Consider the following 12,267-nt stretch of genomic DNA (forward strand, 5'->3'; position numbering starts at 1 on the left):
TCTTATATAACCTAGGTGTATGTGTGGGTCAAATCTGGGTCAGATCTCAGACTGAGGTACACCGATCGCGATTGTAGTTTGGAGACCAAATTGGATGAAACTTCACCAGCTTGTTCACTAGGCTATTTTAAGACTACCTACTAGACACTTTTGTATTTGGACTCAAAAAAGTCAAGAATTTACAGTTTCTAGGTCTAAAGTGCCTGATTTTTCAATTTTATCAGGTTTGATTGTTTTTGATGTTTGATTTGGGATTTGAGAGATACCTAGGCTTTTCCTATGCACAGGCTACCCTTCTGCACGGTTTCTTCCCAGTTTTGATGTGTTTTGGTCTACAGAAAGTCAATTTCTATGCCATTTTGGCAGTTTTTGACTTGGATTTGTATTCAGTGGTTTTGACCAATTTTTTGTGGTTTTTGACCCTAGGTCCTTTAGACTTTTATGTTTGTATACTCTTGAAGAGTCTACTCATCAAATCTGGTACAAATATGAGGTCTAGGTACACCGATCGCGATCGTAGTTCTGAGCCCAAATTCAACCAAATTTGGCATGCTTGTAGACACTGATGTTTTAAGGCTATCCCCCAAGTCTTTTTGCATTTGGATCACCAAAAGTCAAGATTTTACAGTTTCTGGATAAAAAACGGGATGATGGATCAGTACTCAATCAATACATAGAAATTTAAAGAGGAAAATTTCTTAAAGCAACCTCCCTCACAACTCCCTATATCTCTCAAGAGTAGATCTAGCCAGTCCACCGACCCTAGACTCCACTAAGCACTAAACCCCTATCTAAATGCTTCACTGAAATGTAAATGGAATGGAAATTATCATTTGGAACAATAAGAAAACTCTGAATACGCACTCTGTCACTCATCACCTAAGATTCATTCCTCGGAAGCGGCGCCAATGTTTGCGGGTCGCCGCAACGGACGTCCATAGCATAGCCTTCAGGCATCAACATAAATATCAATACCAGGGAAGCGACTCAGATGAGGCATGGAAACTCACTAGGGTGTCAATCCTAATGAAGTGAGCTCGAAGAGATGCAACTACTAACTCTACAAGCAAATCAAACGCACTAAAGCCAAGTAATCTGCCTATGTCCTTCTACACAGCTCTACAGTCATCACGCCGTTTACCATGCGAATCATATTGGATTCGCACGAAACTTGAAGGGAAGCTACAGGGGACTATCAGGAGCATATCCTATCACTGTTAGAGCATTCTGGATGGGTAAACGGATCACGAACGTTCGTCCCAAAGTACGCAAAAACAGTAAACGGATGATCCTAAAGGGTCATTTTTGGGTCCCTAAAGCCTCTCCTAGGGTCAAAACAACATAAAATACGCATATAAACACTCAAAACAGTGATTTAAGGCCACAACGGTTGCGTTTGATACCTACACCGAATCTTGAATGCTTACACTTGAATGAAAGAGCATAGTAAGAAGAACACAATGCAATAAACAAAACTGAATTTGGATTACCGTAGCCACAATAGCGATGATTACAAGTTGGAGCCAAGAGGTCACTCTCTGTGCGTACAACAATAGTCACTTATCTTCAAAAACATTAGGAGAAAGTTGGACTCACTTTTGGGCCCTGTAAGAAGTGCCACATCGGCTTAGAGAGAGAAAATGAAAATGTTAACTTGTGCATTTTATGTGATACTTTTCTGCGCAACAAAAAGGCAAAATGACATTCTTTGGTAGGTAGCCGCCGTCTTTATCATTCTTATCCTTCATTATCTTGTCAGGAATCCAACTAACCGTATGACTAATGATTTGAAATGCCAACTTACAATCATTCCCTCCAGAACATAAGACACACAAACTCTATCAACTCTAAACTTGAGAATATGGCTTTCCCTCCCAAAACCTGAGACATTTCTCCGTCTTCTTCTCTATCAACTCTAGGAATGGAGAACACATCTTTCCTGATGAAAACACTAATTTGAACTTACAATCCTCGGCCCCTTCATCTTTAACACTTACCCAAAGAAAGAACACACATCATCTTCATGTTGATGTATTGCAAGAGTACGCACAGTTGCAGAAACATAGGAGGGAGTCTTTCTTATCTCAACGGGAGAAAGAACTAAGCAGGACAAACAAGGAACATCATTTGGATTTGTGGACCGATGGGTCTATTTATCCAAAGGATCCTATGACAAATGCACCACCTCCCTTTGCTAATATCACTAACCTCTTACATTTCACAGAGGCGATGGCAAGGATGGGCTATTGGGATACACTGAACATTTGGAAATGAGAGGATTGAATGCGGAAAGGAAAAGAAACTTCCTGGAAATGGAGAACATGCAGCTGAAGAAACTTAATGAAGCATGCTCTCAAAAGATTTCATCAAACAAAGATACAATCCAAGGCCTTGAGAAGAAGATCACAAGTTTGCAAGAGAAAGACACCGTGCTTGGTAGTCAAAAAAGAAAACAAGATCTGTGCAACCTTGAGAACATGAAGGTTGGTAGTGGTGTCCTGAAAAAATGAATACGAGCTTTAAGGTAACTCGAAGTTTGTTTCTTCAATGTGCTTCATTAAGAAGTGGATACACTTACTTTCCTATACATGATCATAACGCATTGTGCTATTTTGGAAGGTCTTTACTGCATCCAAACTCGAGTGCAGGCATCAATGCCGGAGTGCATTACAGCTGTCTAGTTCCAAAAGAAGTAGTTGAAGAGATGATAACTGAGAACGAGAATCAGCTGGAACCAATGAAAGTGCAAGCAATACTTGATGAGAGTGGCATCTTGCAGATGGGATACAGGGCACTCTTCAAAGCATTAGCTAAAAAATCTCAAAATAAACTACAAAGAGGATCATTGTTGCCAAAGACATCACATGTAAAGGCTGCTCGCCGGCATGTAAACGATGAGGTGTTTGAGAAACTTGGGTCACCATTCCATATTGAAGCAACGTTCTTAGGAAAGGGCGGCAGAGAGGTACAGTTTAACGAGCACAACAACCTCTTCGTTGATCTTGAAGCATTGCAAAGGTATGCAGTCCACTTCTTTGACATCAGTCGAGACGAGTGCGGTGGGGTTGTCAAGTTTGTTTTGAAGATCGACGAGTGCGAGGTCCTGAAGAACAAAAAGTTGGAGAGAGTCACCATTACCCTCATGAAAAGAGCTCTCGATCCATCAATAACGAAAGAGGATCCACGATACTTCAGCGTCATGCAATCAGAAAACAACATTCTATCTCTAGGATCATTTCAGGTATACTTCGTTCAATCTCTGATAGCAAAAATATTGATTATTTGGTTGTTGATTTTGTGTTTTCATTTTTCACTGCAGGTTGATAAGGAAAATTTTGAAATCCTTGATTGTGTTTTTAGTCAAACCCAAATTCCTTCTATCATCAGTGATGAACAAAGAAACGGAGCCGTTCTTTCAATGGAAGGATTTGGCGACTACACAGTGGAATGGCACATGGCAGGTGACTTAAAGACTCTTAAGTGTATGTACAACATAACACACGGAGCAACTATGGCAAATCCATGCTTATATTGCATGGATGATGCACAATCACTCGAGAGTGTGCAATGGATTAGAGCTCCCAATAGACATCTTCAAGATAAAACTTTTAAACCAGTGCTTGATATTCCTCTGAGTAGAGTTCACGTCTGTACACTTCATGCACTCTGTCAAATAATTGAAAAGGTGGTTCATTTGTACATATGTTTTGCATGGACATTAAAGCCAGAGAGTGAGTCGAAAAGAGTGATCAAAGCATTAGAGGGAGTGCTCTTAGACATTGGTTTGCATGGAGGCAATGTCAAAATCAAAGAGGACCCTAAGATGTCTCAAAGTCGGTACAAGGTACCGAGGAAAGCATCGATAGGCGGAGTGAACGCAAGAAGGTTTCTTGGGTTTAGCCTCAAAGATTCAAATAGAGAAGAAAGGAGAATCCTGTTCAACAAATGGAAACAATTACATAAAGTGGTTAAAGACAATGCTGGTGGTGGGGCAATCCAGAATCACAAGGCGAACGTGTGGAAATCACTAGATAAAATTTTCCACTACCTTGAGCAACATTCTTGGGACCAAAGCAAGCTTACATCATTTCAAGCAGCCTTGCTGGATTGGAAAAAGGCTTACCTTACAAGGTGGGGTGGGCAACATATCACACATTACATGGTAGGTTGGCATTCTACGTATACAGAACAAAATTTTAAATTGTACTCAACTGACCATTTTGTTTTATTTCAATGCAGCACATACTGTTCAACCATGGTCCATATTTTGCCAAGACATACGGATCACTATCAATATGGTCCACACAAGGCATGGAAAAAACCCACTACATAGCAAGAACAGGTTATTTTAAGCACACTCGACATGGGGGAGGAAAAGAAAAGGCCAATAGCCTATTAGAGTTACACCAATGGACTTATAGACGACTAAACCATAGAGCAAGGCAGAAGGAACTTCTTAAGAGTTCAGAAATTACACGGTCTTTACAACACATCCGCAAAGAGAAGAAACAGATGGCTTGGGGAGTTTCAAATGCGGCGGAGCGCCATGCGAGGTGGCGCCGGTCATGAGTCAGGAGCCGGAGAAGATAGACCTGAGCCCGTCGTTTTTATCCTCTTCGATGCACTTCCTTCCTCCTCACTTTGTACCTCTTCGATGTGCAAGCTCTGTAGACGAGCTCGTTCCTCTGTTGATGGCAGCATCCCCACGGGTATCATGCGTCTTCTTTCCCTCAGAAACAACCGCTTATTGTATGGATCTAAGCTTTCCGGGTCTTCAACCCCTGCAGCCAGAGCTTGAGCTATGTAGGACATGAAATAGGGGGATCTTAGTGCCTGACACCCATACCCAATGCCAAATACACGTAGAGAAAACTGTGTTTCAATCAGAATTACTCTTTCTGCTTTTAGTGGGAGGAGGTGCCCACCACACAATCTTGTAATAGATTTCATTGCAAACAGTGGGAACTTTGCATTGTCATCGGAGTATTCCTTGTGGTATATTATGATCTACATAATAATTTCAATGAATTTATGGGCCGTAAGTGAGATGAGTACAATTGTCAAGTACTTGAATTTTTTCTACAAACCTTTTTGTGGTTGAAACGCCCGATGTAGTGAGACAACGCCGCATCCTTTCCTTGGACTCCAGTGACAAGCCCTTGCCATGAGCCTCCCACTCTTCTAAGGAAACTATCGTCATACACTAGCACCTGGCAACAAAAAAAAATGTTCATGATATTTTATCACTCGGCCATCTCTAATACGATCTGAATGCATGACAAAAGCTACCATCTGATTCTCGTCCATTTCCAGCATCGATCTCCCCCACAAGTGAATAGACTTACTATTCATTACATGATCTTCGGGTGCCACGTGTCTACCCATGTTTTTCAAGCCGAGTTGTTTTGTTGTCAAATCAAACTGCTCATCTGTTGTTGGCAAATTGGCCTCTCCGGACTTCGCCTCATTGAATGTATCTTTAATCAGTTGCGACCCTGAAGTGAACTGTGAGTCACGGACAGCTGTGTCAGCAATAAGATATTGGGCCACTCCATCATCGTCCACAAACCCCATGTCTGCCTCACAAAATTTTTTAATTGCCACTAGGCAGTAGTCCTCCTGTATATTGAGCTCATGCATGATATATGTGAGCAGAACATAGTGGGTGTTGCCCGCCATAGCAAAGCTGGGAGCACAATTCAGAGGCAAAGTCGCTTACATACTTGGGCTTTCTTCCTTGCACCCTATTGCTGCATCCGCAAGAGAAACAAGAGTTAAGCCTGCATCAAATGTTTCCTTTAGTACCTCTTCCCGCTCTTCTTCTGGGTTGAATTGCACCTCCACATCCTCTACCTCTTCCTCCGGTGCCAATGGACAACTACCAAAAGTTCTTGACTGCGAAGTCTCTGACTCGCCATTCGTCTGCAAGTATAAGTAACAGACAAACCCATGGTAGAATTCCAATAAGCGACATTTTTTTATGTGCTTCATACAACTGTCTTGTACAAGCAGTGCATTGGAGGGACACTTTTCAAGACAACGATTCAGTATCCTTGAAGCACTCTTGTCAGGGTCAAGGTCGGCAGGGTGCACATATCTCATGCCATCAACTGTCATGGAACTCTCACAAGTGACTGCCTCATACTGTTGCAAATGGTTTTGTAGGTACTCAAAGGAGCAATCTATAATCCTCTGTATAGAAAACTCTGCATTGAACATTCCTGATAGTTCTAGTGCACGGTGATGAGCACGGGCGTTTTATAAGAATGTGAATAGTTTTTCTTCACATGTATCCTCGCTCACGTCTGTCTCCAGGACTATGATCCCCATGACTGAAAGAAAAAGCAAGCCAAAACTATTTGGTGTCATAACAAAGAGAATGTTGGGCCTCGAGTACCCCTCAATGTCCTATTTTTCTTGGTTCGGCCCCGTGGGCTAATGTCATAAGAGGTGACGTTAGTTGAGTCAGAACCAAGCGAGTAGGGTCCCCAAGAATTTCCGAAGGACCCTCTTCGCTTAGTTCCGTCCCGTGTGCTAATGTCATAAGAGTTGACGTTAGTTGAGTCAGAACCAAGCGAGTAGGGGCCCCAAGAATTTCTGAAGGACTCTATTCGCTTGGTTCTGTCCCATGTGCTAATGTCATAAGATTTGACGTTAGTTGAGTCAAAACCAATGGAGTAGGGGCCCGAAGAATCACCGAATGGCCCTATCGACGGGTTATGTCCCGTGCGCTAATGTCATAAGTGGTGACGTTAGTTGAGTCAGTACCAAGTGAGTAGGCCCCCCAAGAATCTCAGAAGGGCCCTATTTGCTTGGTTCTGTCTTGTGGCATTCGGAACAGGTGGATAAGAATAGAGCATATTATGTTATCAGTGATAGATTTATAGGCCTACTCACTCACTTTGCCCAAACTCAAACACGGTCACATAAGGAGTGATGATTCCAACCATGAATGCGATACGGTCACCACATAAGGAGTAATTATTCCAACCATGAATGCGATACGGTCACATAATGAGTAATTATTCCAACCATGCATGCGTTTTTACCCGAACGCAGTGGCTTCGGTGTGCACATAGTTAACAACACACAGGAAAGGGAGAGGTAGAGAGAAAGAACCTGTCTCTGCAATATCCAATGGCACTGAGTTGGATGGTGATGTCATAGGCCACCAACAACAAGAACCAGAGGGGGGCGATGGCGATGGCGATGGCGACGCGGCAGCAAAGGACTCGACCCAGTGGAGGTCACTCAACGTAGGATCAGGAGAGCTGGCCAAGGGGAAGAGCGCAAAAAATATAAAGGTGATGGCGAATGCAAAGGCGATGGCAAATGCAAGGGCGATCGGTGTCTGACTCTAAACGCAGGATCACGAGAGCTGGCCAAGAGGAAGGGCTCAGAAAAGGCAAAGGCAAGAGAGCTGGCCAAGTAGAAGGTGCGAGATGGAGATGGAGATGGCGGCTGCAAGGGCGATTGGTGTCTGTGTGACCCTTAACACTCACTCAAAAAGGCACGTGGGCTACGCTCTCAAGGACAACCAATATTAAATGGTCTCAGATTCCCATGTAGTACGATTCACCAACCGCAATCTCGCGCATAAGTGAATTTGTCACCCTCCCCGAGTTAAGCATTCTAAGTTGAGGCATTACCCCCGCCAAACATCTCAAGTTTCAACTATTCTGCCTCTTTTTGCATCCTCTACTGCGCATCATTCTAATTAACTTTACCCCCATCGACGCTACGCGGTAAGCAAACTCCATCACCTCTTACTCTTGCGCATCCTCCTTCTCTTACTCTTGTTCTGTAGTGCTTCAGCGAGGCGGAACTCTACACACAGTGAAGAGGTATGCTACTTACTACCCTTCTGTGCACTTGTATTTTGTGTAGTTGGTCAGTACCAAGCGAATAAGGTAAGGTCACTTAGTCCAAAGTGCCCTATTCGCTTGGTACTGACCAAAAGAAAATTTAAGTGATGTCTGCTAGTACAGATGTCAATACTAAGAAAATAAGGGGAAGGTAACCGCTGCTTGTTGTGGATTTAGGGTTTTCTTTTGCCAAATACGCCTTTTGATTTCGGTCTCGTGCGCTTGTATTTTGTGTAGTTGTTCAGTACCAAGCAAATAAGGTAAGGTCACTTAGTTCGAAGGGTCCTATTTGCTTGGTACTGACCAAAAGAAAATTTAAGTGATGTCTGCTAGTACAGAGGTCAATACTAAGCAAATAAGGGGAAGGTAACCCCTGCTTATTGCGGATTTAGGGCTTTCTTTTGCCAAATACGCGTTTTGATTTCGGTCCAGTGCGCTTGTATTTTGTGTAGTTGGTCAGTACCAAGCGAATAAGGTAAGGTCACTTAGTCCGAAGGGCCCTATTCACTTGGTACTGACCAAAAGAAAAGTTAAGTGATGTCTTCTAGTATAGATGTCATTACTAAGCAAATAAGCGGAAGGTAAACCCTGCTTGTTGTGGATTTAGGGTTTTCTTTTGCCAAATACCCTTTTGATTTTATAAGAAAGAAAAAAAATTATAACTGAACACCGGGTTTGAGTTAGAAAACACTTCAGACTTTACAAAGAGTGGCCTATTAATTTTCGGGGGTTTCTTCACAGCCAGGCTATCTCTTTTCAAAGCCTGTTTGCAAATTTAATGGCTTCCTCATATTTACTGGCTAGGTCAAGCACTTCATCCTTCATTTCCTGAAGCCAATTAATGATTGCCTCCATAGAGCCATTCTCGGCGAGCAATTGCTGCATGTCTTCAGGCTAGCATCCTGCACAGAGCATTTAGCAAGTAAGCTCTTCAAACTAGGAGCTTGGAAATTTGGAGTAGAAAGCAAAGAATTATCAGTGGCTTACCTTGAGAATATACTCCCGTGTTGACAGCAGCCACTCCCGAGCTGTTTCGGTCGAGAACATTACAGGTAACATCGGGGGAGGGCCAAGGGGGGACCTCATGAGGAGGGCCCGAATGCGGTGTTGGTGGCGCTGCGGGAGTATACCTTGGAAAGGCATCGCCACTATCCTAAGATTCTTTTAGTTGATTTGCAAAACCCTGAGGGAGGTTCTGAAACAACTGCTTCTTAAATAGACTTTCAAAAATGCCTAAAAAGCAGAGCCTGGGCTCTGGCTTATGAGTGAGTGGTCTATGAGGGGTGGTACTGCCATGAGGTTTCATGGGAGGTGGACATGAGAGAGAGAATCAATGGTACCATCCCCCTGATATTAGGGGAGGTGATGGGAGGGAATGACATGACAGTTAGAACCGCATCGATTTAAGATCTCCTTCACATTGGTATTTTGTATCAGCGGATGCAAACCTGTTCGCTTGCTTGTACACTTTTCTGAGGTCACCACCCAACGAATAAGGTATTTCGTTGCAGGGGTTGCAAACCTGTTCACTTGGTAGTGATCTCAAAAAATGTAAGTGATATCTGCTATTACTATTTTTGAAGTCACTACCGAGCGAATAACACAAGGAAAACTCTTTCCTATGCACCTATTCGCTCGGTAGTGACCTCAAAAAATCTAAGTCATGTCTACCATTACTATTTTCTGAGGTCACTACCGAGCGAATAAGGCAAGGAAACTCTTTCCTATCCATGTTTTTGCTTGGTACTGACCTTTTCTTAAATCTGAAGCCCCTTGTGCTGACAAATGAATTGTCTTTTGGTGTTATTGTATTTGTAGAGATGCCTCGTGTAAAGGCCTACGCTAGGAGGGCAACAGGTGAATCTTTGAATGCTCAAGCAAGAAGACGCCGATATGAGGCGCAAAGAGGTGTACTGCAAGACCTGCGCAAGATAGAATGACACGTTCAACCTGCTATTCCACGTCTCCCTTTCCAGTGAGTAATGCGGGAGATTTGCGAGCAGTGGAGAGTTGGCATGCGATGGGCCAGCAGTGCACTCCTCTGCCTTCAAGAAATTGCTGAAGACTACCTCGTGGAACTCTTCAGCGATGGATATATCCTGGCTGCCCATGCACACCGCGTCACTATCATGCCGCGGGATTTTGATACTCTTCGTAGGCTTCGCTTCCGCTACGATGAGCTGCTTCAGCCAGTGCCTATCCGGGATAGCAAAACCATGGATATTCTCAACATCCCCCCTCTCCATCCTCATGCACGACAGACAGAGCCGTCTAGGGCTGAAACAAAGAGCAGAAGGACCCGATCATGGGTCAAGAAAAATGACACACATGGGCAGGCTGAGATAGCCGCAGAGGGCCAAGAGCAAGCCAGCAAGAGCAAGCCAGAGTGGACCCCGAGGCAGTCATGGAAGAAACAGAGATAGTTATCGAGGAGCCAGCTAGACACAAAATGAGCAAGTCATGGAGGATCCGCAGCCCATCGTGGATGATGAGAGACAAGAGCAGGTCAGGGTGGAGCCTGAGGCATCTATCGAGCAACCAATATTGAAGGAAAATTATCCGGAGCCTGAGGCTATTAGGGAGGCTGTTAGGGAGGAGCCTGAGGCAGCCAGGGAGCCAGCTCAAGAAAGGGAAGGGAAAGGCTCTGCATCAGAAGGACCATAAAACGTATCGGATGAGTCAATTATTTTAGAGCAAATCAACGAGGAGAATGAAGAGGAGTTGAGAATTTTTTTGAGCTTAGCGCCTCTACATGCACACATACAGCGCCTGCAAGGTCAGAGGAGGCCTGCATTACCAACCTTGATAATGTAGACTTCATGTGCATGCGCAATTTCACCGGCTCGCTCGCAACAAATGAGGTTGTCAATGTTGCTTTGTGGTAATTTTCATGCTCTTTAATTCTTATGCTCATTAAATGGGTCTCTACCAAGACATGGGTCAATACCAAGCGAGACAGTGGCTAATGAAATTGAATTTTGGTGCTACTCGCTCGGTATTGACCCATGTCTCTATGGCAGTTGTTGCGAAGTTTTTCTTTATAATGGTTCACTACCTTAAAGACATGGGTCAATACCAAGCGGGTCAGTTGCTTATGGAATTGGAATCCGCCGCTGACTCGCTTGGGATTGACCCATGTCTTTGCGATAGTCATCAAGTTCTTCTTCATTTTAGCCAAGACATGGGTCAATACCAAGCGAATCAGTGGCATATGGAATTCAATTGCTGCCCCAATCGCTCGATATTGACTCACTTAGTGTTCAAGTCTAATCTTTGCCATTTGTTCATGTTAGCCACGTTGTCTCGCTTCTGCCCCCTGAGGTTCAAGAGAAAGTATACGTAATAGATCCGCTGATATCGCCTTATCTGAAGAACAACTCAGTTTCCTTTTTGAGTCTGATGAACTGGTTTAGCAGAGTCAACTTTGATCTAGCGCGCATTCTGGTCACTGCGTACAATCAATTGTGAGTATTTTCTTGCCTTGTAAAAAACATCTTGTTTTGCGAATCTCTCCTCATCTTTGATGGTATCTTTGTAGTGATCATTGGAGTCTGATGTTATTTGACATGGAAGCTAAGATTGTTTACTACGCAAACTCAAGGGCAAAGAACGCCCTCTAGACAAGGTCGTGTAAAAACGTAAGGTCCATTTGGAACGCAGTGTAGTGTCTCTTTGCAATGTGTTGCTGACTCAAGTGGTTATGTATGTAGTGCCGCGAAAAAACTTGTATGTTGTGTAGAGCATCTTTTGTTAGAACATGATCTAGGAAATGTAGTCAAGCACAAATGGGTAACCGTGCCTACGCAGACTGATGACTATAGCTGTGGCTCGCGAACCTTTTTGAATTCCATGTTGCTCATCAGTCAAATTATGGATGTACCGAACGTAAGTAATCTGCTGTTTTATTGTTTGTTGCAACGTATGAATGAAGTAACAGATGTATGTATCACGCTTCTACAGGAACTTCGATTACATAACTACACCAACAACGATGTGGGACATTTTTCTGTAATGGCCATCCAGCATATTATAATCTCGGTAAACAAACGCACAAGAGAGGAAGCGGTGAGAGCTGACGAGTTCGAAGAGGCTCGCATTAACGAAATGACGCAATGCCATAATCAGACTCAAGAAGAAGTTCGAAATATGCAAGAAGCAATACACCAATATTATGCGGACGCCACAGAAGTAGAGGAATGGGTTGCACGTCGACGGCAAGAGCAAGAACAACGGGAAGATTCACATGGGCAAGAAGCATGGGAAGCCATGGAAGAGGCCCATGATTTCGAGCGACGCGAAAGGATGCCCGAGACCAGCGTCCCCAGAGGCAGAGGTAGCAGCAATCGGAGCAGAGGGCAGGGGAGCAACCGGAGCAGAGGGCAACGGAGCAACCGGAGCACAG

At 43.8% G+C, this 12,267-nt stretch overlaps 1 protein-coding gene across 1 annotated transcript in view; it reads right to left on the reverse strand.

The window, feature by feature from the left end:
• Positions 1–12,267, reverse strand: part of LOC147450215 (uncharacterized) — a 120,484-nt gene that overhangs the window by 10,540 nt on the left and 97,677 nt on the right. The window lies entirely within an intron of this gene.

This window comes from Adiantum capillus-veneris, chromosome 9, assembly GCF_014529385.1.
Source record: "Adiantum capillus-veneris isolate H3 chromosome 9, ASM1452938v2, whole genome shotgun sequence".
Classification (NCBI taxonomy): Eukaryota; Viridiplantae; Streptophyta; class Polypodiopsida; order Polypodiales; family Pteridaceae; genus Adiantum; species Adiantum capillus-veneris.